This window comes from Phyllobates terribilis, unplaced genomic scaffold (assembly GCF_046119375.1).
Source record: "Phyllobates terribilis strain yellow unplaced genomic scaffold, ASM4611937v1 Scaffold_3__8_contigs__length_932513732, whole genome shotgun sequence".
Lineage (NCBI taxonomy): Eukaryota > Metazoa > Chordata > Amphibia > Anura > Dendrobatidae > Phyllobates > Phyllobates terribilis.
This window is the reverse complement of record NW_027362763.1, coordinates 325,394,952-325,421,348: the sequence shown is the minus strand read 5'-3', so window position 1 is coordinate 325,421,348 and position 26,397 is coordinate 325,394,952. Positions and strand designations below refer to the sequence as shown.

The 26,397-nt window shown below is 44.3% G+C and overlaps 1 protein-coding gene across 5 annotated transcripts in view; it reads left to right on the top strand.

The window, feature by feature from the left end:
• Nucleotides 1-26,397, top strand: part of LOC141259325 (probable cation-transporting ATPase 13A5) — a 1,017,982-nt gene that overhangs the window by 631,403 nt on the left and 360,182 nt on the right. The window lies entirely within an intron of this gene.

Sequence of the window (26,397 nt, the reverse complement as noted above, 5' to 3'; positions counted from 1 at the left end):
AAATGCAGGAAGTAGCTTTAGGGCCATTCAGTAGTTACAGGTGTTACATTCACACAGCTTAAAATGTATGAATAAATTCTAATGATATATACTACATTTGATTTTATGGTAGAAAAAGATATGTCTTAATATATATTTTCAACTTATGTGGTGAAATTGCAGTTTCTATTTAAATAATAGTGATTTTTTTTTTAAACTGAGGTAGGTAAGGAAAGCTCCAAACTCTGTGAACTGAACAATTATTATGCTTTGTTTTTTTACTGTTTGTATTTAATATCCATGCTATAATATTATATATTTATTACATTTTTATAATTAATATTTTTTTTACAAAAACATAATCGGACTGTTATGGGTGTTACGGGAAATGTTACCGAGGTTACATAGTCCAAATGTTTTTAGTTTCCCAAGGTTTCTAAAAGCAATACCTTCTAATTTAGACACATTTAAGCCACTGATAGTCCTTTAAAATGTTTTTAAATATTTAGGAGTGGAAAAAAAATAATGTTAACACATTTTACTGAATAAAAAAAGGTTTATTGTTATCCTGGATAGGTAGGAAAAATGTAGTCAAAGCGTATATCCTCCCCAAAATTATTTATCACATGAATATGCTCCCTATAAATCTTCCTTTAGCCTTCTTTTCCTCAATAAAACAGGTCCTATCCCAATACATTTGGAAGTATAAAAAATCTAGGCTTCCTCATAAAATCCTAACCCTACCTAATCATAAGGGGGGTATTGGCCTTCCTATTGTCCTAAACTATTACAAAGCAATCCATTTAAATAGATGGCTCAAATTAGCCAGTGCATCCAATTCCCCAATTCCGAGGCCATGAGTGACATTACTATTACCACTTCTCTTAACATTAAACGAGACTTATATAAAGATCTAAAAAAGAGCATACTTCCCTCAGCTCAGGCCCCTATTTCTACCATTCTGTACTTTCTAGACCCAAATTAATCAGATCCTGATAATCTCTGGTTGGATTTGCCGAACTATACAATCAAACAGTTCCTGACCAATAAAATCCCATTGCTGGATTCATGGCCGGTTAATTCCTCCACGCGCCCCTTTAATTTCTTACAACACAAACATGTCACCCACATTCTTTCGATGTTTAATTCTAAATTCCCTGATGCGGGAGGAGGTTCATGAGTGGACATGCTATGTAAAGTCTCGTTCCCTTTTCCTAAAGGAATATCGAAGATATATAACCATATGATACTGCCTCAGTCCTTCCAAAAATCTTCCTTTATATACTCTTGGGAAAAGGAACTTAACATCTCTTTGGTGGATGAAGAAGTCGAATCCATTCTTACTAACTTTCACGGATTCTCCAGGTGCATATCTTTGCAAGACAATTCATACAAAATATTAACACGGTGGTATAGAACGCCAGAACTTTTATGCCATTAAGGATTGTCTGACTCTAACCTTTGCTGGAGATGTAAAACAGGGGTGGGGAACATGTCCCATATATTTTGGTACTGCCCTTATAGTAGACCTTTCTGGGTTAAAATAGAGATGTTGAAAGACCTAGGTTTGATAAGGGGTCCCTTGTCTCCAAAAGAAGTCTTACTATCCTGCCCATCTCAAAATTTTAAACCCAAAAAACATGATCTGCTCCCTCTACTGTTTGGGGTGGCAAAATACCTGGTCCCTCAGCACTGGTTGCAGGTTACACCCCCCCACTCACGTTGAGTGGTTGAATAGGGTTGACATGATTAGGCGGTTTGAGGAGCTCACTAGTTGGGAGACTTCCTGGCATTCCCATTTTCTTGAGGTTTGGTATCCCTGGAAACCTACCTGGCCGCTTTAGCGGTTTTGCGGGTTAAATATAACTACTACTTATTCTGTCATATCTTGCGCACCCTCCTTCCCCCTCCTTCCCATTATTGTTTATCTCCTACTTCATTCAGGTTGTTTATTAATCTTGCCAAAGCACCGCAATATACATAACTTTAGGTTTAGTTTTGTATTTGTCTTGTTATATATTGTTTCAAGTGTCTTGATTTGTTCCATTGAGATACTATTGTCTTTTTATTGATATTGTTATGATGTCTCAATGTCCTTGTCTATAATTCCATATGCTGCACTGATGTCATTTGTTTATGTTCTATTTACTTAAATAAAGAATGTTTTTAAAAAAAGGTTTATTATATTTGTAATAAGAAGAATAGTCAGCTGGAAAAAAAAAACAAAATAAACATATGATCCATTATCACTGGCGTAATGCTCTACAGACACCCCAAAACCATGCAAAAAAACATTTTGTCCAGATACTTCTCACAAAATTAGAATATCATCAAAAAGTTAATTTATTTGAGTTCTTCAATACAAAAAGTGAAAGCCATATATTATATAGAGTCATTACAAACATAGTGATTTATTTCAAGTGTTTATTTCTGTTAATGTTGAAGATTATGGCTTGCAGCCAATGAAAACACAAAAATCATCATCTCAGTAAATTAGAATAATTAACAAAAAGCACCTGCAAAAGCTTACTACATGTTTAAAAAGGTCCCTTAGTCTGTTTTAAAAGGCTCCACAATCATGGGGAAGACTGCTGACTTGACAGATGTCCAGAAGGCAGTCATTGACACACTCCATAGCAATTTCTCGGATGGGTTTTTTCTGTTTTTGCAGCTTAAAGATGGCTTGTTTCACCTGCATGGAGAGCTCCTTTGACCGCATGTTTATTTCACAGCAAAACCTTCCAAATGCAAGCACCACACCTCAAATCAACTCCAGGCCTCTTATCTGCTTAATTGAGAATGACATAACAAAGGGATTGCCCACACCTGTCCAAGAAATAGCCTTGGAGTCAATTGTCCAATTACTTTTGGTCCCTTTAAAAACAGGGTGGCACATGTTAAGAGCTGAAACTCCTAAACCCTTTATCCAATTTTAATGTGGATACCCACAAATGAAAGCTGAAAGTCTGAACTTCAACTGCATCTGAAGTGTTTTGTTTAAAATTCATTGTGGTAATGTCTAGAACCAAAATTAGAAAAATGTTGTCTCTGTCCAAATATATATGGACCTAACTGTATGAACTGAATGACACACAAAGGAATAAAAACACAAGATAAAAACACAAAATATAAAAAGAGGAGACGTGAATGTATCCATGATGACAATAGGCCAGCATGCAATGAAAAAATAAATAAATAAATAATGATACTACATAGCATGTAGGCAAAAGGTATAATGCCTAAAAAAAATATATACACTGTGTTCCAAATTATTATGCAAATAATATTTTCTCAGATTTTCCCAAATTATCTATATGAATTGCAGTCATTGTACTTTTCCAGTCAAATAACTATTAGAGTACAATTGAAAGGTTTTTGTACAAACTGCCTATGATAAAAGTATATTTTAAAAAAAAATAAAAAACTCAAACTGCACTCAAAATGCATGTTCCAAATTATTATGCACAGCAGAGTTTTCAACCTTTTCATTTTAATAAAGAACAAAAAAATGGTCATTTTTGAAATTATAAGCATTAGCAGGTTATTACAAACTGAAATCAAACAGTTTACAACTCAAAACTTTATTCTAGGTGATGTTACATTTGCACATAGGACCCCTTGTTCGAAAGGAGCTTCTGAACTCTCTCGTCCATTGAATTTGTCAGGTTTTGGATGGTTTCTGCTTTAATTGTTTTGCATGAGGACAGAATACCCTCCCAGAGCTGTTGCTTAGATGTGAACTGCCTCCCGCCATCATAGACACTCCTTTTGATGATGCTCCAGAGGTTCTCAATGGGGTTGAGGTCAGGGGAGCATGGGTGCCACACCATAAGTTTGTCCCCTTTTATGCCAATAGCAGCCAGAGATGCAGATGTGTTATGTGCAGCATGAGACGGGGCATTATCATGCATGAAAATGATCTTGCAAGGTTCTTCTTCTTGAACCATGGAAGGAAGTGCTGTTTGAGAAACTCAACATACATTATGGAGTTCATCTTTACCCCTTCAGGGATCCTAAAAGGGCCGACAATCTCTCTCCCCATGATTCCAGCCCAAAACATTACTCCACCTCCTCCTTGATAGCGCCGTAGCCGTGTTTGCATGGGGTGTCCATCAACCAGCCATCCTCCACTCCATCCATCTGGATCATCAAGATCATTTCACAGTGTCTATGATGGTGGGAGGCAGTTCACATCTAAGCAACAGCTCTGGGAGGGTATTCTGTCCTCATGCAAAACAATTAAAGCGGAAACAATCCAAAACCTGACAAACTCAATGGACGAGAGAGTTCAGAAGCTCCTTTCGAACATGGGGTCCTATGTGCAAATGTAACATCACCTAGAATAAAGTTTTGAGTTGAAAACTGTTTGATTTCAGTTTGGAATAACCTGCTAATGCTTATAATTTCAAAAATTACCATTTTTTTGTTCTTTATTGAAATGAAAAGGTTGAAAACTCTGCTGTGCATAATAATTTGGAACATGCATTTTGAGTGCAGTTTGAGTTTTTTATTTTTTAAAAATTATACTGTTATCATAGGCAGTTTGTACAAAAACCTTTCAATTGTACTCTAATAGTTATTTGACTGGAAAATTACAATTCATACAGGTAATTTGGGAAAATCTGAGAAAATATTATTTGCATAATAATTTGGAACACAGTGCTCAAAACATAAAATAAAGGGAACACTTAAACAACAGAATATAACTCCAAGTAAGTCAAACTTCTGTGAAATAACACTATCCACTTAGGAAGCAACACTGATTGACAATCAATTTCACATGCTGTTGTGCAAATGGAGTAGACAATAGATGGAAATTATTGACAATTATCAAGACACACTCAGCAAAGGAGTGGTTCTGCAGGTGGGGACCACGGACCACATGAAAAGTACCAATGCTTTCTGGCTGATGTTTTGCTCACTTTTGAATGTTGGTTGTGCTTTCACACTCGGGGTAGCATGAGACGGACTCTACAACCGACAAAAGTTGCTCAGGTAGTGCAGCTCATCCAGGATGGCACATCAATGCAAGCTGTGGCAAGAAGGTTTGCTGTGTCTGTCAGCGTAGTGTCCAGAGGCTGGAGGCACTACCAGGAGACAGGCCAATACACCAGGAGATGTGGAGGGGGCCATAGGAGGGCAACAACACAACAGCAGGACCGCAACTTCTGCCTTTGTGCAAGGAGGAACAGGAGGAGCACTGCTAGAGCCCTGCAAAATGACCTCCAGCTGGCCACAAATGTGCATGTGTCTGCCCAAACGGTTAGAAACTGACTCCATGAGGGCACAACATTCACAGATGGGGGTTGTGCTCACAGCCCAACACCGTGCAGGACGCATGGAATTTGCCACAGAACACTAGGACTGGCAAAGTCGCCACTGGCGCCTCACAGATGAAAGCAGGTTCACACTGAGCACATGTGACAGACATGACAGAGTCTGGAGACGCCGTGGAGAGTCATCTGCTGCATGCAACATCCTTCAGCATGACCGGTTTTTCAAAAAAATAAAGGGAACACTCAAATAACACATCCTAGATCTGAATAAATGAAATATTCTCATTGAATACTTTGTTCTGTACAAAGTTGAATGTGCTGACAACAAAATCACACAAAAATCATCAATGGAAATCAAATTTATTAACCAATGGAGGCCTAGATTTGGAGTCACCCCAAAATTAAAGTGGAAAAACACACTACAGGCTGATCAAACTATGATGTAATGTCCTTAAAACAAGTCAAAATGAGGCTCAGTATTATGTGTGGCCTCCACGTGCATGTATGACCTCCCTACAATGCCTGGGCATGCTCCTGATGAGGTTGTGAATTGTCTCCTGTGGGATCTCCTCCCAGACCTGGACTAAAGCATCCGCCAACTTCTGCACAGTCTGAGGTGCAATCTGACGTTGGTGGATGGAGCTAGATATGAAGTCCCAGATGTGCTCAATCGGATTCTGGTCTGGGGAACAGGCAGGCCAGTTCATAGCTTCAATGCCTTCATCTTGCAGGAAATGCTGACACACTGCAGCCACATGAGGTCTGGCATTGTCCTACATTAGGAGGAACCCAGGGTCAACCGCACCAGCATATGGTCTCAGTGTAGGGAGAGGTGCTGCTGAGCTAGGGAGAGATTTGCTTGTTTCTAGTTAGTGTAGGTGTACCAAACTATATTAGCGTCACATATCCATCTCAACAAACAATCCTTCAAAGGACTAATCCATCTGCAGAGATATCAGGCAGGCAGTGTATATAGGCAGGCAGTCAGGGTATATAGCAGACTGCAGTGCATATAGCACAAGAGGCTCCATTCCAGTTTTGTCTGCTGCTGCTGTTAGATATTTCTAAAAATAGGCCCAGGTCTCATGGGCCAGGAATAATATTTTTTTGGATCTTAAGAGAAGAGAACACTGTTTTTCTGCGTCATTTGCTTGTTGGCACTGCAGAATACAGCCAGATCCTTTCCATATTACAGCGCTAAAAATCCAGCTTTTAAAACTGTGATTTGTCAGTCACAGGGATCACTTATAATTGCGCTGAAAATACTGCCATTTCTGGCCTCCATTAAAAATTTGTTTCAGTGTGTCAGTGAAGGTATTGACTAGTGTTGAGCGAGCATGCTCGACACTGCTCGGTACTCGCCCGAGCATCACGCTACTCGGGATGTTCGGCGAGCACCGAGCATTTCTGGGTTACTCGGGCGGGAGCTCGGGTCTCCGCCTTGCATGTTTGGCGATCTTTACAGAGCCAATGAACATGCAGGGATTGCCAGCCAGTCACTGTAATGCCGCAGCCCTGTTGTTTGTGGGCATTACAGTGATTGGCTGGCTGCACAGCGTCAGCTCGAGTATTTAAAACCGGGCACCGCCATCTTGGACACAGTCGCTCCGGATTAGACAGTGTAGGGACAGCGCTGCTGAGCTATGGAGAGATTTTTCCTGCGAAATAGTTAGTGTAGGGTCTGTAAAGGCTGCCAGAGCAAACAAACAGTCCTTCTCAGGACTAATATCCATCCCAGATATCAGGTAGGCAGGCAGGCAGGCTGTAAAGGTGATGCAGTGGTTATACCAGCAAACGCTGCATTACAGTGATGTGTGCTCCTGTTTCTGAAATTGCTGGACTTAGCTCCCGGTCTTGGGGGCCAGTAAAAATCCTTTTTTTTCATCTAAATCCTCTTTTTTTTTTCCTCCTTCACACTATACAAATACCCGTCTTATTAACCTATTGGTGTCCCCCCCCCAAAAAAAAAATGTGTGTCTCTGATTTTTCAGACACAAATATATCTGTTGAAAAGAGTCTGGTATAGGCCACAGAAACAGAAGTGTGGTTTTGCAGTTCCACGGGTCAAATCTCTGTAGTATCCAGTTTTTGGCCTTTTGTATCTAAAAAAAAACAGTTTGAGTGTATCGCACACTGTTCAGCCGCAAATATATATATTTAAAAAAGTTTGGTATACACCAGTAAATTAAAACTATGGTTTTGCTGTTCCATGGTAAAAAATCTCTATTACCCTGTTTTTCGCTTTTTTTGCCTTAAAAAAAAACAGTAGTGTCTCCTGACTGTTCTGACACAAAAATATATCTGTTGAAAATAGTCTGGTGTAGGCCCGACAAATCCCAGTGTGGTTTTGCAGTTCTACGGGTAAAATCTCTGTAGTATCCAGTCTTGGGCCTTTGGTATCTAAAAAAAAACAGTTTGAGTGTGTCGCTCACTGTTCAGCCACAAATCTATATATTTAAAAAAGTTTGGTATACACCAGTAAATTAAAACTGTGGTTTTGCTGTTCCACTGTAAAAAATCTCTACTATCCTGTTTTTCACTTTTTTTGCCTTAAAAAAAAACAGTAGTGTCTCCTGACTGTTCTGACACAAAAATATATCTGTTGAAAATAGTCTGGTGTAGGCCCGACAAATCCCAGTGTGGTTTTGCAGTTCTACGGGTAAAATCTCTGTAGTATCCAGTCTTGGGCCTTTGGTATCTAAAATAAAACAGTTTGAGTGTGTTGCTCACTGTTCAGCCGCAAATCTATATATGTAAAAAAGTCTGGTATACACCAGTAAACAATAACTGTGGTTTTGCCATTCCTCAGTAAAAAATCTCTATTATTCAGGTTTTGGTATTTTTTCCGTAAAGAAAAACAGTAATAGTTTCTCCCTGATTGTTCTGATTGTTTAAAAGAGTCGGGTGTAGGCCAGAAAAATAGATCTGTGGTTTTCCTTTTCCACGGTTCTAATCTAGTTTTTATTACCCTTTTTCCATTGATAGTGCGAGTGTAAGCTATTTTACTTTCTTTACAATGGGCAAGGCGCGTGGCAAGGGACGTGGAACTGGACGTTCTTGTGATGGTGCGTGCAGAGGACGGGGCCGTGGCCAAGGTGAAAATTTGCCACAACCAGCAGCCACATCTTCTCTCTCCCACTTCTTGACCGAATTACTGGGAAGCACAGAACAACACCAGTATTGCGAACTGATCAGTGTGAACAGGTTATTAATTGGAAAGCAGATAATACTTCCAGTAACCTGGGCACCACCACCTCCGCTCTGTCTTCCACACGGTCAACTCTTAGTAGCCGTGAGTCTCGACCGCATACTCCTCCTCACCCTGATGCTCCTTCCTCCCACCATGCCGAGTGTCGTCAGACAGCAATTGATCCCACACTTCAACACTCTGAAGAGCTGTTCACTGGTCCATTTCCATATTTGTGCCCCTCGCCTGCTACGCTAGAAGTGGTGGAAGAGGAGATCCCATGTAGCGATGCCCAAATATTTGAACAGTCATGGCCACAGGAAGTCAACGCTGGCAATTTGTCACAAGAGGTGGACGATGACGAGACACAATTGCCAGGAAGTGAGGAGGAGCCTCGTGGTGCACAAGTGGAAGAGGAGGAGGTGGTGGATGATCTAGTAACTGACCCAACGTGGCAGGAGGACATGCAGAGTGAGGCCAGCTGCACACAGGGGGAGGGAGGCAGAGTACCCCAACAGGCAGGAAGAAGCAGTGTGGTGGCCGCAGACCGAAGGCGGGCAACAGTTCCCAGTAACACCAACACGAGGGGCATTGCCAGTACAAGCGGTAGGTCTTCCAGAGTCTGGAATTTTTTAAAAAAATCTGCTGATAACCCCAAAAAGGCCATTTGTACCACCTGCCATGCCAGCATCAGCAGGGGTGACAAAACTACCAGCCTGACAACCACCAGCATGATCAGGCACATGGCAGCAAAGCACCCGACTTTGTGGGGCGTAACCCAGGGTCCACGACCAGTGTCAGCGGGTGTCACCACTGCTTCTTCCGCTGTTGTGCGTGCAATAGAACCCCCTGTTGTGTGTGCAAGGCAATCCCCTGTCCATACTGCATGTAAAGATACCCCCTCCTCTCAGTCTTCACTTGTTATGGCAGTTTCTCCACGTCCACGTCCCACTGCAGGGTTCAATTGTCCATATCCCAGACCTTTGAACGAAAGCGGAAATTCGCAGCTAACGCCCCACAGGCCACAGTCCTAAATTCGCACATTTCACGACTGCTTGTGTTGGAAATGCTGCCTTTTAGGCTGGTGGAGATGGAATCCTTCCGCAAACTTCTGGCGGTGACCGTCCCTCGGTACTCGGTCCCCAGCCGACACTATTTTGCCTGGGGTGCCATCCCCGCAGTACACAAGCACGTGTCCCAAAACATCTGCCGTGCCCTCAACAACGCAGTTACTGAGAGAGTCCACCTGACAACGGACACGTGGAAAAGTGTTTGTGGCCAGGGACGGTACATCTCCCTGACGGCACACTGGGTAAACATAGTGGAAGCCGGGACCCAGTCGGACATTGGTACGGAACACATCCTCCCCACACCGAGGATTGCGGGCCCTATGTCAGTCATTGTTGCCCCCACAGTGTACAGCTTCTCCGCATAATCCTCCTCCTCCTCCTCATGTTCAACCTCCATCTGAGATATCACCACATCAGTTACAAGCTGGAAGCACTGCAGTACTGCCTCCGACAAGCGGCAACAGGCTGTGCTGAAACTCATAAGCTTAGGTGAGAAACCTCACACTGCTTGTGAGTTGTGGACAGCTGTGAAAGATCAGGCAGATCTGTGGCTGACACAGCTGAGCCTACATCCAGGCATGGTTGTGTGTGACAATGGCCTTAACCTGATGGCGGCTCTGAGGCGAGGCGAGATCACACACGTACCATGCCTGGCTCATGTGCTTAACCTTGTGGTTCAGCGGTTTCTTAAATCGTACCCCAAGTTGCCAGATCTGCTCGTGAAAGTATGCCACCTGTCAGCTCATTTTCGCAAGTCGGCTACAGCTTCCGCCGCCCTTGCTGTGTTGCAGCAGCGATTGCAGCTTCCGGCACACCGACTGGTGTGTGATGTCCCCACACGTTGGAACTCTACTCTCCACATGTTGCAAAGGATTTGTGAGCAGAAGAGAGCAGTTGTGGAGTACCAGCTGCAACAAGGCTGTCGATATTCAGGTCAGACTCCACACATAAGACCTCAGGAGTGGACCTGGATGTCTGACATATGTACCATCCTGACAAACTTTGAGTAGTCCACCAAGATGGTGAGTGGCGATGACGCCATCATTAGTGTCAGCATCCCACTTGTCTGTCTTTTGCAACGCTCTCTGCAGAGAATTAAACAGGAGGCATTGCAGCCAGAGTATGATAAGATGGATCAAGAAGCCGTAGTGGGCGATTACACACAGCCCAGCCGCATCTCATCCCAACGTGCATTGGGGGACAATGAGGGGGAGGAGGAGGAGGAGGAAGAACAGGAGCTGGTATCATGCGCTGTAGACGGTAGTACCTGTATAAGTGTCATACCGTCGGTTCAGCGTGGGTGCCCTGAGGACAGGGGTGAGGAGGAGGAGGAGGAGGAGAGCATGGTCAGTCGTCATCTTGGTGAGGACACGGAAATCTTGCCCGTTACCAGTCTGGCACGCATGGCTGACTTTATGTTATGCTGCCTTAACAGTGACCCTCACGTTGTCAAAATGTTGGGTCACAGTCATTACTGGTTGGTGACACTTGTAGACCCCCGCTACAAAGAGAACTTTCACTCCCTTATTCCTGAGGTGCAGAGGTCTACAAAAATGGGGCAGTACCAGAAGGCCCTTGCTGCAGAACTGTTAAAAAAATTCCCATCTGAACACGCTAGCGGCAGAGGTCACAGTTCGTTGACCAACCAAAGCGTACAAGCGAGAGAGAGGCAACTCCAATCCAGCAGAGGCAGGGGAACACTGTCAATGTTCTGGGACAGTTTTCTCAGACCCTCCCTTCGGACAGACCCTGAGGCGCGGGGTACTCTCACAAGGAGTGGAAAGTTTCAAAAGATGGTGAGGGAGTACCTTGCCGACCATACCAGCGTCCTCTGTGATTCCTCTATGCCTTTTAATTATTGGGTATCCAAGCTGGACACTTGGAATGAACTCGCTCAGTACGCTTTGGAGGTCCCGGCCTGCCTTGCCGCTAGACTGATATCGGAGCGTGTTTTTAGTGCCGCTGGGGGAATTATAACTGATAAGCGCACTCGCCTGTCAACTGACAATGCTGACCAGCTGACCCTTATGAAAATGAACAAGGGCTAGATTGGGCCAGACTTCTCATCACCACCAAATGACAGCAGAGTAACATAAAGTCACAAATCCACTGTGTTATTTCAGGAGGTGTATTCACATGCACCGCTTCACACCCTCACATGGGTATACGCTTCCTCATTTCGGCTGTTTTATGTTCTTATCCTTATCCTCAGCCTCCACCACCACTATACCACCAGGGTGACCATGGTCCTTGTTGCCATTATTGAAAGTTCCTCCATCCTTATTTTTGTCAGCTTTTTCTTGGAAGGCATAAGCAAAGACTGTGGGAGACCCACTCCCCAATAATGGGAATAATATTTTTAAGATGCTGTACAGTATGGCTCTTGTAAGGGGCATTAAAACCGTCTTGTTATACCACTCTGACCTCCACATCTATTGTAAGGGGCATTAAAAGCGTCTTGTTATACCACTCTGACCTCCACGTCTCTTCTTAGGGGCATTAAAACCGTCTTGTTATACCACTCTGATCTCCACGTCTCTTGTAAGGGGCATTAAAAGCGTCTCGTTATACCACTCTGACCTCCACGTCTCTTGTAAAGGGCATTAAAAGCGTCTTGATATACCACTCTGACCTCCACGTCTCTTGTAAGCGGCATTAAAACCGTCTTGTTATACCACTCTGACCTCCACGTCTCTTGTAAGGGGCATTAAAAGCGTCTTGTTATACCACTCTGACCTCCATGTCTCTTCTGAGAGGCATTAAAACCGTCTTGTTATACCACTCTGACCTCCATGTCTCTTGTAAGGGGCATTAAAAGCATCTTGTTATACCACTCTGACCTCCATGTCTCTTCTAAGGGGCATTAAAACCGTCTTGTTATACCACTCTGACCTCCATGTCTCTTGTAAGGGGCATTAAAAGCGTCTTGTTATACCACTCTGACCTCCACGTCTCTTCTGAGGGGCATTAAAACCGTCTTGTTATACCACTCTGACCTCCATGTCTCTTATAAGGGGCATTAAAAGCGTCTTGTTATACCACTCTGGCGTCCACATCTCTTGTAAAGGGCATTAAAAGCATCTTGATATACCGCTATGATCTCCACGTCTCTTGTAAGGGGCATTAAAACCGTCTTGTTATACCACTCTGACCTCCACGTCTCTTTTAAGGGGCATTAAAAGTGTCTTGTTATACCACTCTGACCTCCACGTCTCTTTTTAGGGGCATCAAAAGCATCTTGTTATACCACTCTGACCTCCACGTCTCTTGTAAGGGGCATTAAAAGAGTCTTGTTATACCACTCTGACCTCCACGTCTCTACTGAGGGGCATTAAAAGCATCTTGTTATACCACTCTGACCTCCACGTCTCTTGTAAAGGGCAGTAAAAGCGTCTTGTTATACCACTCTGACCTCCACGTCTCTTGTAAGGGGCATTAAAAGTGTCTTGTTATACCACTCTGACCTCCACGTCTCTTGTAAGGGGTATTAAAACCGTCTTGTTATACCACTCTGACCTCCACGTCTCTTGTAAGGGGCATTAAAAGTGTCCTGTTATACCACTCTGACCTCCACGTCTCTTCTTAGGGGCATTAAAAGTGTTTTGTTATACCACTCTGACCTCCATGTCTCTTGTAAGAGGCATTAAAAGCGTCTTGGAATACCACTCTGACCTCCACGTCTCCTCTGAGGGGCATTAAAACCATCTTGTTATACCACTCTGACCTCCACGTCTCTTGTAAGGGGTATTAAAACCGTCTTGTTATACCACTCTGACCTCCACGTCTCTTGTAAGGGGCATTAAAAGTGTCTTGATATACCACTCTGACCTCCACGTCTCTTCTTAGGGGCATTAAAAGTGTTTTGTTATACCACTCTGACCTCCACGTCTCTTGCAAGGGGCAGTAAAAGCCTCTTGTTATACCACTCTGACCTCCACGTCTCTTGTAAGGGGCATTAAAACCGTCTTGTTATACCACTCTGACCTCCACGTCTCTTGTAAGGGGCATTAAAACCGTCTTGTTAAGTCTTCGAACGGGCATTGCATTTCCTCATAATTTTTTGAAGCTTTTGCTTGGAATGCATAAGCAAATACTATGGTAGACCCACTCCCCAATAATGGGACTTATGCTTTTAATATGCTGTACTGCATGGCTCTTGTAAGGGGCATTGCAAGTTGCTCTGTCCTAATTTTTGGAAGCTTTTGCTTGGAAGTCATAAGCAAATACTATGGGAGACCCACTCCCAAATAATGAGACTTATGTTTGCAATATGCTGTACTGCATGGCTCTTGTAAGGGGCATTGCAAGTTGCTCAGTCCTAATTTTTGGAAGCCTTTGCTTGGAAGGCATAAGCAAATACTATGGGAGACCCACTCCCCAATAATGGGACTTATGTTTGTAATATGCTGTACTGCATGGCTCTTGTAAGGGGCATTGCAAGTTTCTCCATCCTAATTTTTGGAAGCTTTTGCTTGGAAGGCATAAGCAAATACTATGGGAGACCCACTCCCCAATAATGGGACTTATGTTTGTAATATGCTGTACTGCATGGCTCTTGTAAGGGGCATTGCAAGTTGCTCCATCCTAATTTTTGGAAACTTTTGCTTGGAAGGCATAAGCAAAATACTATGGGAGACCCACTCCCCACTAATGGGACTTATGTTTGTAATATGCTGTACTGCATGACTCTTGTAAGGGGCATTGCAAGTTGCTCCATCCTAATTTTTGGAAGCTTTTGCATGGAAGGCATAAGCAAATACTATGGGAGACCCACTCCCCAATATGGGACTTACATTTGTAATATGCTGTACTGCATGGCTCTTGTAAGAGGCATTGCAAGTTGCTACATCCTAATTTTTGGAAGCTTTTGCTTGGAAGGCATGAGTTAATACTATGGGAGACCCAATCCCCAATAATGGGACTTAGGGACTTATGTTTGTAATATGCTGTACTTCATGGCTCTTGTAAGGGGCATTGCATGTTGCTCCGTCCTAATTTTTGGAAGCTTTTGCTTGGAAGGCATAAGCAAATCCTATGGGAGACCCACTCCCCAATAATGGGACTTATGTTTGTAATATGCTGTACTGCATGGCTCTTGTAAGGGGCATTGCAAGTTGCTCTGTCTTAATTTTTGGAAGCTTTTGCTTGGAAGGCATAAGCAAATACTATGGGAGACACACTCCCCAATAATGGGAATAATGTTTTTAAGATGCTGTACTGAATGGCTCTTGTAAGGGGCATTAAAAGCATCTTGTTAAGCTACTGCGACCTCCACCCCTTTTCCGAGGGGCATTAAAAGCATCTTGTTAAGCTACTGCGACCTCCACCTTTTTTCCGAGGGGCATTAAAAGTGTTTTGTTAAGCTACTGGGACCTCCACCACTTTTCCGAGGGGCATTAAATGCATCTTGTTAAGCTACTGGGACCTCCACGTCTCTTCAAAGGGGCATTAAATGTGTCTTCTTAAGCCACTTTGAACTCCACAGCTCTTCCAAGGGGATTGAAATGTTGTTTTTAATTACATCTAACCTCCACGACTCTTCTAACGGGCATTGCATTTCCTCCTAATTTTAATCAGCTTTTGCTTTTCAATGCAAAGGTGAAAACTAAGGAAGACCCACTCCCCAATAATGGGTAGAAGGTTTTTATTATGCTGTAATCCACGTCTGTTTCAAGGGGCATTGCAGTTCCTCATAATTTTATGAAAGCTTTCCATTCACTGCTTAGGCCAACAGTGCACAGGAGACCCAGTTGCTATAAATGGAAAAAAAGGTTTAATTAAGGCCCTCTGACCTCCATGTCATTTCCAAGGGGCATTGGAGTGCCTCAAAATTTTTGGTAGGCATTGCACTCACTGTATGCCCTATAACTGTGTAGCCGAACTGCTCCTTTTGTTACAGAAACATATCCTACAAGACATATGTGGTTGACTGGCCTGATATTGATGTGAATGGTCCCTGTTCCTCCTGCTCTTTCTCCTTTGCCACTACCTCATCCATCATTTATCACCTGAAGCTTTGTTTTATCAGGAGACACAGAACTTGGATAGTAGCAGGAAAACATCCAGCAATCCTCGGAGGAGGTAGGATATGCGTCAAAACGCTGACCACCTCAGGCCTAGCAGCTATTACATACATGCGCTTGCATTCCAACAAAAGAAAGCAGATGCTAACTTCTATCATCCTCATCATGCTCCTCACCTTGGCACTCTCAACTCCCCTGATGGAGAAGCCAGGGCCCATCGGAGGAGTCGGGTTCTCTGGTGGGGTCGTCTAATGCTGCCCTAAAGCAGGCGAGTGTGTGGGGAATGGGGATATTCCGCGGAGAAATCAGGGCGGCTGGGGACCGTATATGGACACCCGGCCGCCCCCAGGCGGCTGGGGACCGTGTGTGGACACCCGGCCGCGGGGCGGCTGGGGACCGAGTGTGAACACCCGACCACCCCCTGGCAGCTGGGGACCGAGCGTTGACACCCGGCCGCCGGGCAGCTGGGGACTGAGTATGAATACCTCGCTGCCCAAGCAGCCATGAGGTAGTGGCCAGCTTTGGCCTCCACATGCCTAAAAGGCCCAATTTCAAGTGCAAGCAAGCTAGCAGTATGGTATTGCAGCCTGGGGGTGGGTGGGTAGCAGATTGCACACTTACGCTTGCATTCCAACAAAACAAATCAGATGCTAACTTCTATCATCCTCATCATGCTCCTCACCTTGGCACTCTCAACTCCCCTGATGGAGAAGCCAGGGCCCACCGGAGGAGTCGTGTACTCTGGTGGGCTCGCCCAATGCTGCCCTAAAACAGGCCAGTCTAAGTGTGTGGGGAATGGGGATATTCCACGGAGAAATCGGGGCGGCTTGGGACCATTTATGGACACCCGGCCGCCCCCTGGTGGTAGGGGACCGTGTGTGGACACCCGGCCACTGGGCGGCTGGGACTGAGTATGGATACCTCGCTGCCCAAGCAGCCATGAGGTATTGGCCAGCTTCGGCCTCCACATGCCTAAAAGGCCCAATTTCAAGTGCAAGCAAGCTAGCAGTATGGTATTGCAGCCTGGGGGTGGGTGGGTGGTTGGCTGCATATTTGCGCTTGCATTGCAAGGAATGGAGGTACAATTGAACAGTGCCCTGGGACAAGAACTTGCACGGGGATAGTTGCAAGTCTGCATCTTCTGATGCGGCAAGGATGACTTCTAATGGGCACACTTTTAGGCAGTGACCTGGGAGTCAGAGATGCTTCCAGGGGTCTTCCCCATGCTCTCCCCATGTCTTTTCAGCATTGTATGCATGTGTCACACAGCACATGGCCAGATAAGGTTGTAAAATGTTAAAAATGACATTTCCCGGTGAATGCATTTGCCACGGTTGACAGCAATACAAAAGTGCAAAAACACATAAAAAATGCTAGTTGTGAACATAGCCCAACGTGTGGAGGAGTATTTTTGTTTTTGGTTATTTATTTTACCTTATACACAAGTCTTTACCCTGGAAAAGAAATTCCTTAACATATTTCACAGGAAAAAAGTTTCACTTTCGTTTTTGAACGTTTTATTATGAGCCTGTAAAAGTGGCTTAATACCTCTGAACACGTTGTTGACAACAGTGAACTGGGGTCAGAAATGCTTCCTGGGGCGATCCCCATGCTGTCCCCATGTCATTTGAGCACTGTCACTATCGTTTTGGGCACTTTTTAGGATTTCTACGGACTGCCAGGGGTGCTGCCGCAAAAATGCTCGGGTCTCCCATAGACTAATATTGGGCTCGTTGCTTGGGTCGAGCACCCGAGTATCACGGCGAGCTGAGGCCGAGCTTCGAGCACCCGAACATTTTATTGCTCGCTCAACACTAGTATTGACACCAATTTGCTGTTCAAAATAGTTACCTTCAGGCCAGATACTTAAAACTGTGTTTTCTCCGTCACACGGATCACATGTACGTTTTAGGAAAATACTGCCATTTCTGGCCTCCATTAAAAAAAAATTGTTTCAGTGTGTCAGTGAAGCTTTTGACACCAGTTTGCTTTTCAAAATAAGTACCTACAGCCAAGGTATTTAAAACTGTGTTTTTTTTGTCACAGGGATCATATATACGTTTTCAGAAAATACTGCCATTTCTGGCCTCCATTAATAAATTTTTTCAGTGTGTCAGTGAAGCAATTGACACCAGTTTGCTGTTCAAACTGCTTACCTACAGACCAGGTATTTAGAACTCTGTTTTCTCCGTCACACGGATCACATATACATTGTCAGAAAATACTGCCATTTCTGGCCTCCATTAAAAATTTCTTTCAGTGTGTCAGTGAAGCAATTCACAGCAGTTTGCTGTTCAAACTACTTACCTACAGGCCAGATATTTAAAACTCTGTTTTCTCCGTCACACGGATCACATATACGTTTTCAGAAAATACTGCCATTTCTGGCCTCCATTAAAAAAAAATTGTTTCAGTGTGTCAGTGAAGCTTTTGACACCAGTTTGCTTTTCAAAATAAGTACCTACAGCCAAGCTATTTAAAACTGTGTTTTTTCCGTCACAGGGATCATTTATACGTTTTCAGAAAATACTGCCATTTCTGGCCTCCATTAAAAAAAAATTTCAGTGTGTCAGTGAAGCAATTGACACCAGTTTGCTGTTCAAAATAGTTACCTATAGTCCAGGTATTTTAAACTGTGTTTTCTCTCCCACACGGATAACATACGTTTTCAGAAAATACTGCCATTTCTGACCTCCATGAACAATTTGTTTCAGTGTGTCAGTTAAGCTATTGACACCAGTTTGCTGTTCAATATAGTTACCTAAAGGCCAGGTATTTAAAACTCTGTTTTCTCCGTCACACAGATCACGTATATGTTTTCAGAAAATACTGCCATTACTGGCCTCCATTAAAAAAAAATTTAAGTGTTTCAGTGAAGCTATTGACACCAGTTTGCTTTTCTAAATAGTTACCTACAGGCCAGGTATTTAAAACTGTAGTTTGTCTGTCACTCGGATCACATATACGTTTTCAGAAAATACTGCCATTTCAGACCTCCATTAAAAATTTATTACAGTGTGTCAGTGAAGCTATTGACACCAGTTTTCTGTTCAAAATAGTTATCTACAGGCCAGGTATTTAAAACTGTGGTTTGTCCGTCACATGGATCACATATACGTTGTCAAAAAATACTGCCATTTCTGACCTCCATTAAAAATTTCCTTTAGTGTGTCAGTGAATAAATTCACAGCATTTTTCTGTTCAAACTACTTACCTACAGACCAGGTATTTAGAACTCTGTTTTCTCCGTCACACAGATCACATATATGTTTTCAGAAAATACTGCCATTTCTGGCCTCCGTTAACAATTTGTTTCAGTGTGTCATTGAAGCTATTGACACCAGTTTGCTGTTCAAAATAGTTACCTACAGGCCAGGTATATTAAACCGTGCTTTGTCCGTCACATGGATCACATATACGTTTTCAGAAAATACTGCCATTTCTGACATCCATGAAAAATTTGAGTCAGTGTGTCAGTTAAACTATTCACACCAGTTTGCTGTTCAAAATAGTTACCTACAGGCCAGGTATTTAAAACTGTGTTTTCTCGGTCAGACAGATAACATTTATGTTTTCAGAAAATACTGCAATTTCTGGCTTCCATTAAAATATGCTTTTGGTGTGTCAGTGAAGCAATTGACACCAGTTTGCTGTTCAAAATAGTTACCTACAGGCCAAGTATATTAAGCTGTGGTTTGTCCATCACACCGATAACATATACATTTTCAGAAAATACTGCCATTTCTGACCTCCATGAAAAATTTGTTTCGGTGTTAGTGATGCTATTGACACCAGTTTGCTGTTCAATATAGTTACCTAAAGGCCAGGTATTTAAAACTGTGGTTTGTCTGTCACACGGATCACTTATATGTTTTCAGAAAATACTGCCATTTCTGACCTCCATTAAAAAAAAATTTCAGTGTGTCAGTGAAGCTATTGACACCAGTTTGCTGTTCAAAATAGTTATCTACAGGCCAGGTATTTAAAACTGTTGTTTGTCCATCACATGGATCACATATACGTTTTCAGAAAATACTACTATTTCTCACCTCCATTAAAAATTTGTTTCAGTGTGTCAATGAAGCTATTGACACCAGTTTGTTTTTAAAAATAGTCACCTACAGGCCAGGTATTTACAACTCTGTTTTCTCCGTCACACGGATCACATATACATTGTCAGAAAATACTGCCATTTCTGGCCTCCATTAAAAATTTCCTTTAGTGTGTCAGTGAAGCAATTCACAGCAGTTTGCTGTTCAAACTACTTACCTACAGGCCAGGTATTTAAAACTGTTTTGTCAGTAACACGGATCACAGATACGATTTCAGAAAATACGGCCATTTCTGGCCTCCATTAAACATTTCCTTTAGTGTGTCAGTGAAGCAATTCACAATAGTTTGCTGTTCAAACTACTTCCCTACAGGCCAAGTATTTAAAACTCTGTTTTCTCCGTCACACGGATCACATATAAGTTCGCTCCAAACTCAGTCATTTGTAGTGAGCGTGGAAAATACTGTCATCCATTTAAAATGGGCAAGGCACGTCGCAAGGGACGGGGAACTGGACGTGATGGTAATGGTGCATGCAGAGGCCGAGGACAAGGCCGTGGGCAAGCTGAAATTGTGCCACAACAAACACCCACATCTTCTCACCTGACCTTCCTGTGCCAATTCCTAGGGGACCGCAGCACATCACTATTGAACCCAGAGCAGTGTCAAAAGGTTGTTGGTTGGATAGCGGATAATGCTTCCAGTCACTTAGCCAACACGACCACCACCCTGAATTCCACACGGTCAAGTCTCAGAAGCTGTGAGTCTGGACAGCATATTCCTCACCCTGATCCTCCTTCCTCCCACCATACTGATTACCCAGAGACAACTGATCCCACACTTGCACACTCTGAAGAGCTGTTCACTTTTCCATCTAAAGGTTTGGGCCTCTGGTCCGGTCCACTTGGAGCAGGTCAAGAGGAGATTGCGTGTAGCGATGCCCAAATATTTGAGCAGCCACGGTCACAAGAAGGCGACGGTGGGAAAGTGTCACAAGAGGTGGACGATAATATGACACAGTAGCCAGAAAGTCAGGAAGAGGCCCAGGGTGCGGAAATGAAAGACGAGGTGGTGGATGATACAGTAACTGACCCAACCTGGCAGGAGGACATGCAGAGCGAGGACAGCAGCACACGGGGGGAGGGAGGCAGAGCACCCCAACAGGCAGGAAGAAGTAGTGTGGTGGCCACAGATAGAAGGCAGGCAACCGTTCCCTGTAACACCAACACAAAGGAAGTTGCCAGTACAACTGTTATGTCTTCCCGAGTCTGGTTGTTTTTTAAAGACTCTGCCGATAACCCCAAAAAGGCCATTTGCACCACCTGCCAAGCCATCATCAGCAGGGGTGGCAAAACGACCAGCCTGACCACCACCAGCATGATCAGGCACATGGCAGCAAAGCACCTGACTTTGTGGGCTGAACCCCAGGGTCAAGGAACAGTGTTGTTATAACCCTCCTGTTAGTTTTTTTTACTTTGTGGTCACGTGACCTGCTGCCTATTTATTCCAGCTCCACCCTTCTGGCTTTGCTGGACTTCAGTGTTTTTTGACTCTCTATCTAGCCAGGTGCTTTTTTACCTATCTCTCGAGATTGTTTGGTCCTTTGGACCTCTAAGTACTTTTTGTCTGTTTGTCTTTTTGCTCCGCTACAACTTCTGCTAGGAGGTGTCCAATTGTGTCCCAGTCCCTAGCTCTTTTAGGGACCCCTCCCTTTATTCTATAGGTCTGCGTTCAGACTAGCTGAGGACGAAGGCGGGTCTGTTCACAAGGAACAGGTTGCCCGCTGCATCGTAGGGAATCAGCTTAGTCTTATTGTAGGGACAGATTAGCTTAGTCTTATTGTAGGGACAGATTCCCTTTCTTTCCTTAGTTCTTGTAGCAGATCATAACAGTAAGTCCAGCCAAAACTAAAACTTTAAGGAAAGAATTCCAGGGATCAGGATGGATTCTGTTCAAGATTTGGCTCAGCGCCTGCAGGGATTGTCTCTAGAGGTGGCCGAGCTCCAGCAGCACGTGAGTAGCTGTCCTGGAGCGCATTTTGTGGAACCAAAGGTAGGACTGCCTGATATTTTTGATGGTAAACAACAAGATTTTTTTTCCTTTAAAAATGCTTGTTTATTATATTTTCGTTTGAGACCCAGATCCTCTGGGAATGAATCAAGAGGGGTGGTCTGAGTTTTTGCCACTCTCTGAATTTGCTCTTAACAACCATACATCCTCTTCTGCTGGCTGTTCTCCTTTTTTTTGTTGTACTGGGAGACATCCGTCGTTTGGTTCGTTCTCCAAATTGTTGTCGGCTGTGCTGGAGGAGGAGAATTTTTCCAGTGATTTGGAGAGAGTTTGGACTGATGTGCGTGGTAACCTTCAGGAGGCTAACAAAAAGTCCAAGAAGTATTTTAACAGGAAACGTAAAGAGGTTTTGTTTGCGGTGGGTGACATGGTTTGGTTGTCCTCAAAGAATCTGCGGTTGAGGATTCCCTCTAAAAAATTGGGTCCGAAGTATGTGGAGCCATTTAAGGTGCTTCAGGTGGTTAACCAGTCTGCTGTTAGGTTGGGGGTTCCCACCTCCTGGAAGATTAATCCTGTGTTTCATGTTTCCTTGTTGAAAAAGGCTGATGTATCGGACAGGGATGCCACTGTCATAGTTCCTCTGGTGGAGGAAGACGGCAAATATTAAATTTCTCGTATCCTGAATTCCAGAGAGCATAGAGGGAGATTGCAGTATCTCGTCGCTTGGAAAGGTTTCGGTCGCGAGGATAACTCCTGGGTAAGGGCGGACGATGTCTCTGCCCCTAGACCTCCACAGGAGGTTTCCTGATAGGCCTGTGTCTAGAGGATCCAGAGGATCCTCATAGAAGAGGGGGTACTGTTAGACCCCTCCTGTTAGTTTTTTCTATTTTGTGGTCACGTGACCTGCTGCCTATTTATTCCAGCTCCACCCTTTGCTGGACTTCAGTGTTATTTTGACTCTCTTTCTATCCAGGTGCTTTTGTACCTATCTCTCTAGTTCGTTTAGTCCTTTGGACCTCTAAGTACATTTTGTCTGTTTGTCTTTATGCTCCACTACAACTTCTGCTAGGAGGTGTCCAATTTTGTCCCAGTCCCTAGTTCTTTTAGGGACCCCTCCCTTTATTCTATAGGTCTGCGTTCAGACTAGCTGAGGACGAAGGCGGATCTGTTCACAAGGAACAGGTTGCCCGCTGCATCATAGGGAATCAGCTTAGTCTTATTGTAGGGACAGATTCCCTTTCTTTCCTTAGTTCTTGTAGCAGATCATAACAAGTGTCTGCAGGTGGCACCATTGCTTCTTCCACTGTTGTGCATGCAAGCCAATCCCCTGTCCATGGTGCATGGAAAGATGCCTCCTGCCCTGCAGCTGTCGGTGCACACTCTCAAGTAGCAGCATCAGGAAGCACGTCCATGTCCTTGTCCCAGTGCAGCGTCCAGTTGTCCATACCCCAGTCCTTGGAACGCAAGTGCAAATATGCAGCCAACGCCCCACAGGCCACATTACTAAATTCTCACATTTCACAACTGCTTGCACTCGAAATGTTGCCTTTAAGGCTCGTGGAGATGGAATCATTCCGCAAGCTGATGGCGGCTGCCATCACTCGGTACTCGGTCCCCAGCCGCCACTATTTCTCCCGGTGTGCCGTCACCGCATTACACAAGCACGTGTCCCAAAACATTAGCCGTGCCCTCAACAACGCAGTTACCGGTAAAGTCCACCTAACCATGGACACGTGGACAAGTGCTTGTGGGCAGGGACGGTACATCTCGCTGACGGCACACTGGGTTAACATAGTGGAAGCCGGGACCCAGTCGGACCTTGGGATGGAACACGTCCTCCCGACGCCAAGGATTTCAGGCCCTAGGTCAATCAGGGTTGCACCCACGGTCTCCAGCTCCTGCACCTCCTCCTCCTCAGCCTCCTCCTCCTCTTTAGCCTCCATCTCCGAAAAGACCACATCAGTCACAATCTGGAAGCACTGCAGCACTGCTATGGCCAAGCGGCAACAGGCTGTGCTGAAGCTAATATGCTTAGGTGAAAAAACGCACAATGCTGAAGAGTGGTTGACAGCTCTGAGAGAGCAGGAAGATCTGTGGCTCACACCGCTGAACCTACAGCCAGGCATGGTCGTGTGTGACAATGGCCGGAACTTGGTGGTGGCTCTGAGGCGAGGCGAGCTCACACACGTACCATGCCTGGCCCATGTGCTTAACCTCGTGGTTCAGCGGCTTCTCAAATCCTACATGGAGCTGCAGGATCTGCTTGTTAAAGTATGCCGCCTGTGTGCCCATTTTAGAAAGTCAGATGTGGCTTCCGCCACCCTTGCTGTGTTTCAGCAGCGTTTGCAGCTTCTGGCTCACAGACTGGTGTGTGATGTCCCCACCCTTTGGAACTCTACACTGCAGATGTTGGGAAGGATTTGTGAGCAGAAGAGGGCAGTTGTTGAGTACCCACATCAACAAGGCCGTCGGTATTCAGTTCAGACTCCACACATAATACCTCAGGATTGGACATGGATGTCAGACAAATGTACTCACCAAAATGGTGAGCGGCGATGACGCCATAATTAGCATCACCATCACGCTTCTCTGTCTTCTGAAATACTCTCTGCTCACAATCAAAGAGGATGCATTGCAGGCAGAGAATGATGAGATGGAGCAAGGAACCATATAGGGTGATTACACACAGCCAAGCCTCATCTCATCCCAACGTGGATTGGATGACAATGAGGAAGAGGAGGAGGAGGAGGAAGAACAGGAGCTAGTTTCATGCATTATAGATGGTACTACCTGCACAGCTGTAATACCGTCTGTTCAGCGTGGATAGCCAGAGGATAAAGAGGAGGAGGAGGAGAGCATGGTCAGTCATCCTCTTGGTGAGGACACGGAAGTCTTGCCTGTTAGTAGTCTGGCATGCATGGCTAAGTTTATGTTATGCTGCCATTCCCATAACCCTCGCGTTCTCAAAATTTTCGGTGACAGTCATTACTGCTTGTTGACACTTCTAGACCCACGCTACAAGGTGAACTTTATATCTCTTATTCCTGAGGCGGACAGGTCTACAAAAATGGGGCTGTACCAGAAGGCCCTTGTTGTGTAACTGTTAAAAAAATTACCATCTGAAAATGCTGGTGGCAGAGGGCACACTTCGTTGGACAACCAAGGAGTACAGGCGAGAGATACACAACTTCAATCCAGCAGAGACAGGGGAACACTGTCAAAGTTCTGGGAGAGTTTTCACAGACCTTCCCATCACACAGGCCCTGAGGCCCGGGGTACTCTAACAAGGAGTGCAAAGTTTGGGAAGAAGCTGGATACATGGAATGAACTGGCTCTCTATGCCTTGGAGGTCCTGGCCTGCCCTGCCTCCAGCGTTTTATCAGAGCGGGTTTTTAGTGCCGCTGGTGGAATTATAGCTGATAAGTGCATCCACCTGTCAACTGAAAATGCTGAAAGGCTAAATCTTATAAAAATGAACAAGGGCTGGATTGGGCCAGACTTCTCAACACCACTGAATGATAGCAGTGTAACATAAACTCAAATCCAGTGTCTTTTCTTGGGAGGTGTATTCCCATGCACCTTTTCACACCCACACATGGGTATATGCTTCCTGATTTTGGCTATTTGCTCTTGTCCTCCTCCTTCTCCTCATTCTCCACCACCATATCACCAGGGTGACCGTGGTCCGTGATGCAACACCCACATAATTTTTCTAAAGGGTGTTTATGATGCCAGTAAAAAATTTGTTTTATACAGTATGTTCATGTATACCCCCCAGGGGTAAATGTTTGTCAGCCCATACGCTTAGTGCATGGGCAATATAAGTTTTGGAGGCCCGCTCCTTTCTAATGCGAACATTTTTTTATGATGCCCTCCTCCACGTCTCTTCCAAGGGGCATTGAAGTGCCTCCAAGTTTTTGGCTGCCCTTGCATTCACTGCATAGGCCAACAATATGGGAGACTCTCTCCTTTCTAATGGGAATTTGTCATTACTGTGGCTCTGCTCTAAGTGTTTTTAAATTCTTAGTGGGGTTTTTCCTAAAATTGGTCAGCCGTTGGACTCACTGCATACCCTTTATCTCTATAACAGACCCTCTCCTTTCTAATGAGAACATGTCGTACCTTGGTACTGTTGCCCTGGTCTATGTGTCTTTAAATTCTTAGTGGGGTTTTTCCTAAAATTGGTCTGCCGTTGGACTCACTGCATACCATATAACTGTATAGCAGACTCTTTCCTTTCTAATGGGAACATGTCGTACTTGTTACTGTGGCCCTGCTCTGTGTGTCTTTAAATTCTTAGTGGGGTTTTTTCTAAAATAGGTCAGCCGTCAGCCATTGGACTCACTGCATACCCTATAACTGTATAGCAGACTCTCTCCTTTCTAATGGGAACATGTCGTACTTGTTACTGTGGCCCTGCTCTCTTTGTATTTAAATTCTTAGTGTTTTTTTCCTAAAATTTGTCAGCCGTTGGACTCACTTCATACCCTATAACTGTATAGCAGACCCTCTCCTTTCTAATGGGAACATGTCGTACCTTGTTACTATGGCCCTTCTCTCTGTGTCTTTAAATTCTTTGTAGAGTTTTTCCTACAATGGGTCAGCCATTGGACTCACTGCATACCCTATAACTGTATAGCAGACTCTCTCCTTTCAAATGGGAACATGTCGTACTTGTTACTGTGGCCCTGCTCTGTGTGTCTTTAAATTCTTAGTGGGGTTTTTCCTAAAATTGGTCAGCCAATGGACTCACTGCATACCCTATAACTGTATAGCAGACCCTCTCCTTTCTAATGGGAACA